The 5,479-nt window shown below is 31.1% G+C and overlaps 1 pseudogene across 1 annotated transcript; it reads left to right on the top strand.

Moving 5' to 3' along the window:
* The first annotated feature begins 2,090 nt into the window (after positions 1-2,090).
* LOC146899746 (WAT1-related protein At4g08290-like) lies at positions 2,091-5,071 on the top strand (annotated as a pseudogene). Its single transcript, XR_015021968.1, has 7 exons — positions 2,091-2,284; positions 2,400-2,462; positions 2,585-2,701; positions 3,004-3,250; positions 3,662-3,823; positions 4,090-4,241; positions 4,682-5,071. The product of XR_015021968.1 is annotated as a WAT1-related protein At4g08290-like (transcript).
* Positions 5,072-5,479: the final 408 nt, after the last annotated feature.

Raw genomic sequence — 5,479 nt, 5'->3', positions numbered from 1 at the left:
GAAAAATTTATACAATAAAAGTTTGAATTCATTGCAAATAAGGTTAACACAATTCATTAAAAAAATGATTCAACTAAAATAAATTTAAACCATTGCAGTTGACTTGAATGAATCGAAAAATTTATAAATGTAGGTGGTTAAAGGCAAAATATGGTCTCATCTACACTAATCATAGTCCCGAATAATGTAGAGATTGTGCTCATATTAGATTTCATATGTTTATAAAATTTAACATTTTTATTTTAATAAAAAAGTTGTTGTGTATTTAGCACCAAACATGTAAGATTGTCTTAAAAAACTGATAAGATTTATCAACATAGCTTGTGTCCTCGTAAGCTTAGTATGGACAATGCATGATATATGCAAGGTCTGGGGTTCAAATCTCGGTCACCACAAAAAAAAACATAGCTTGTGAGATTAATAAGTGTTAAAAAAATGTAAAAGATAAGCTTATAACCCACTTATTTCTAAAATCGGCTAAAACTAATATAACAAAGTTTGAGATTAATTCCATGCAACAGATAACATGCTAAGATCGTTTTTGTGAGACAATTGATCACTTCTTTATAACAAAGTTTGAGATTAAATTTCATGCACCAGATAACATGCTAAGATCGTTTTTGTGAGACAATTGATGACTTCTTTATTTTCTTCCTCTACATAGTGTAAATAAATATATAGACCAAAACAAAGTAGTAATTGAACGACATAGGAAAAAAAAACAATTGTGGAAAATGATTTGAAGCATATAATCACCGAACGACACATGAAGTATGATTACTAAATGTCAAATTTAGAAAAATTAGTCACTGAACTCGGTCTGTGTATCATACCGAAAAACAAAATTATATTATGAGTTATATCTTGTAATTGAAGTTATTGGTAGAACAAAGGTGCATACTACTTGAATTAGAAATAAATAAATTATGCTCTAAACAATCTGAATAAGCACTATCAGCAACATATTCTACAATAAGTGGGTCTTAAAATAAACAGGAGTCTCATGCTGTTCTTATTTTGAAAAGCAACAAAAAACTTGTACCAAACTTACTCAATCCTTTGAAATGCTTTTCTTACAACATCAAGTTGCAAAGCAAATTAGACTTATTTTTGGAAGGGATTAATGCACCATATTTTCGGCTACCAAGAAAAAACGGAAGCAAATACATTTATGATACAGAAGTAATGTAAATATCAATATTTGGTATGAACAGATTTTATTTGAGCAAATGTGAAGCAAGTGTTACATGATAATGTTGACATTTATTATTTTCTCACAAATGTATGGATGCTGAAAAATGAAACAATTGAACGGAGAAGGTTGGAAAGTTTTTGTAACTTAAACTTGCCTACAACTTTATTAAATTAGATATAAACTAAGAAGGTATGGATTAAGCCTCTTTAGAGATACCACAACATCACAATTATAACTTAAGAACGATTCAAGCGTGCTAAAGAAATCAAGTTTTTTTAGAGGTAGCACATTATCACAATGCCTGCTCAAGAATAACCCAAGCTTACTTTAGAATATAGTAAATAACCCAAGCTTACTTTAGAATATAGTAAAGAAAGATTACAATCTAGTATATATAGATAGAAGGTAGATAGATGGTAGAATACAGTGAGAGTGATAGAATTATAGTTGTAGAAATTTAGAACGATAATTAAAATAGTGGAGCTGTTACGAAGTTGAGCAAGAACAGCATGGATATCAACCATTAATTAATTTGGAAGAATAATTATAAATATAACCTAGAGAAAACCAAAGAGTCACATATCATCATACGAAACTTTCCTCCAAATGTTAAAAAAAAAAAAAATCCTTCAAAACACATCATTAAGCCTAAAAAAAAAAAAATTTAACCTAAGTGACAATTTTATAATGCGCATTTTGTGGCGCATCTTGTGGCATGCACATCTTTTGTGATTACTGGATAGTTTCTCTTATACAACTAGTTAACTACAAAATAGGAAAGAGAATAGGAACAAACACAAGTAATCAAAAACATATATAAATAATGCCAGCGAGTCATTCAACAACACATAGAAATTTACCTCACGACACATAAATAGAAATTTATATAGATAAGATGGCTGACTTAACATTTATTGAGAAAATCAATGCTTGGTTCAGAAGTTCTACATCATACAAGTTGGTTCCGCAGTAATGTTTGTGGTTACTATGGCGGCCCTTAATAAGGGCATCAGTCAGTATGTTCTTGTCCTTTTATCGTAATGCAATTGCAACAGTTGTTCTTGCTCCCTTCGCCTTTTTCCTTGAAAGGTATTATTCCATATTCTCTTCTTCATGAATTCATGTTACAAATCAAATAGGTTACCTATGGACTCTGTTTATTAACCATATTTGCGTATTAATTAATTTCTTCATCTTTGATCAGGGAAATTAGGCCCAAGATGACCGTTCAGATATTTTCACTAATAATGGCAGGCGCTTTTGTTGAGTACGTAATATTAAATTAATGTTTACTTACTCAAAATAAAAAAAAAAAACTAAATTAATGTTTAATTAAATTTGATTTTTCACTCATTTAAACTTTTGTAATCTAAGTCTACTTATTTATAGGGTAATACTTGGTCTGTGCTTCTCGTTCTGGGGGATGAAGCTGACAACAGCGTCATTTGCATCTGCTGTGACGAATTCCATTCCTTCTATCACCTTTGTGTTATCAATACTTTTTCGGTAAATTAATTCTTTTATATACATTTGATTGTTTTCAAGAAAAATTTAGAGAATTTTCAATATTGTCAAAGCTGTAATGTAAGAAATTTCGAATACCACCTAATTATGAATTTGAAAATTCTTTGTCACACTGTACAATGTAAATCTCAAATTGGCACTTATAATTTTTCAAAAATTTTAAAATTGGTCCCTATGTATTTTAAAAAAAAAAAATTCGTAAATTGGTCACTGTAATTTTATATTTGGCAAATCGGTCCCTATTTTGATAAATATAAGACATATTTTTTATTATGCTTGTGCAGATTGGAAGGAATGAAAATTAAGGAGATAGGATGTCAAGCCAAAGTGATTGGCACAGTGGTGAGTCTTGGTGGTGCATTACTAATGGCACTATACAAAGGTCCTGTTGTTCAAATTTCTGGGTCATCAGCAGCTACTCAGATGCACCAACCTGAAAATGTGAACGATCCAACTGGTGCACACTGGCTCCTTGGTGCAGTTTTTGTCCTCATCAGCTGTATTGGCGTCTCTGCATTTTATATTTTACAAGTAAGTTCATTCTCTAAATCTAATATGCTACGGTTTGACAATACCATAAAATCGGCCCTGCCGTAGATGATCCAATTTGAGTAGTTGCACCTCATATTTTAATTTTACATTATTTCACTTTTTTAAATAAATTGTACTCTAGCAGACAATCAATACTACTAACATAGTGATATAATTGATGTCGATTTGACAAAAACAGGATAAATATATGTGATGACTTTTGAGGCATACACATTTGTTTTTTTTTCTAGTTTTTGTTAAGTTGAGACCAATAAAATCATGTATTGGATCAGAAGACGAGGAGAACCACTAACTTCTAGTTTTAACAAATGATGTCTATAGTCGTTAAAGTTTCAAACTATTTTCAAATAAAGTTTCGACCCCGACTAAACAATCAGTTATCAATTGCAGGTCATAATATTGAGAAAGTATCCCGCAGAGATGTCACTAGCCACATGGGTTTGCTTTATTGGTGCACTTCAATGCGGTGTTTTAACTTTTATCATGGAGCGTAAACACCCTGAAGCTTGGTCTTTGGGCCTGGACTCAAGACTTTTTGCTTCAGTATATTCGGTTAGTAAACATTGCTCATTAGGCACCTATCAAGGGCCGAACGGTAGTTAGCTATCGTTCGACAACGAATTTGAGGTGTTTGTGAACAATTGTTATCTGCCTAAAGAGCAATGACCTATAAATAATGGGTCAATGAGCCAATCTAAACTCAAAGACCCAACTCAATTTATTTTTTATTTGTTTTAAGAAGTTAGGTCCAGGTTACAACATTAAACAAGTATTCTAGTTTTGTTTCTGACATTTTTTTCTTCTAACATTTTACACAGGGAATAGTACCATCGGCTATTCAATATTATGTGCAAGGCTATGTAATTAAAACTACAGGGCCTGTTTTTGTTACTGCTTTTACTCCTTTGCGTATGATTATAGTCACAACCTTGGCTTGTATTTTCCTCTCGGAGAAACTCCACCTTGGAAGGTATATTATATCAACCCAGAGTGTATTTCTAACACTCTTCTAAATTTATTGCAAACTAAATAATCAATTTATTCTCTAAAATCAAACACGTTAAACTCTATGATATATGACATTGACCGAACTTTCAACATAATATATAAAACTGAAAATCTTTGATCGCATCAACATTAGTCTTTTTGGATCGGTAAATTTCTACTTTAAATATATTTTTCCGAAAAGATTAATGAGATCAATGCTTTTCAATTTGAAGAATTATTCTGAAGTTTCTTTAATCTATGAGAAACAATGACTACTTTTTTAAAGACTAAATTGATAATTATGCACACTTCTCATTCTCACAACTTGTTTCTTTTCTAAAGTTTCATTCATTAAAATCAAACATTTTTGGTTAAAAATGTCAAACTCATATTTACCACTTTGATTTGTTTTATGTACATCAGTATTGTTGGAGCAGTGGTAGTGGTTACAGGACTATACATTGTTGTATGGGGCAAATCAACAGAACAAAAAGCAATGATGTCAGATGAGTCCCCACAAGAAATCTCCCAACAAGGACAACAACTATCGATTACTGTCTCCCAACAACATCAACAACCTCAGTCGGTCATAATTGAAGATCAAACAAGCACAGAGAAGCAGTGAGCACAGAAAGGGAAGCATTTGTAACACGATCGACTCTTCTATATATATGTGATGTATTAAACTATTTATTATGTATGAAAACTAGAAACATGTATTTTTGCAAACAACTAGAGTTGATAGAGAAAATATCACATGGATGTAACTGTAATCAGAATTTAAAGGTCAATAAAATCTGTCACTATTCTAGTGCTAAATTATATTATGTTGAGTGACTAAATTATATTATGTTGAGTGACTATTCTTTAGGTATTTCGTCGCATAAATCTGTCACTAAAATGTATACTTGTAGTACTGGAAAAAAAATATATTTAGTCAGATATATTTAGTCTTGATATTTTTTTTTTGTTTACATGAAAGAAGAAAAAAAGAAACAAGAGAAAAGCAACGAAAAGGCTAAAAACTAAGTCTTAATAAAAGACATTCCTATAACATCCACTAAGATTGAGGAAATACATGATGATGGATGATGCTTCATCACAAAATACTCAGACTGATTAGCAACCACTTTAACAAGTATATCCGCGCAAAAGTTTCTTTTTTGAAAAATATGATGATGAAAATATCCCACTCCTTAACCAAATACACACGAATGAGCT

The sequence above is a fragment of the Medicago sativa genome, chromosome 8 (genome assembly GCF_051527215.1).
Source record: "Medicago sativa cultivar Bolivia chromosome 8, Bolivia_mono, whole genome shotgun sequence".
Classification (NCBI taxonomy): Eukaryota; Viridiplantae; Streptophyta; class Magnoliopsida; order Fabales; family Fabaceae; genus Medicago; species Medicago sativa.
This window is presented reverse-complemented; position numbering and strand designations above follow the sequence as displayed.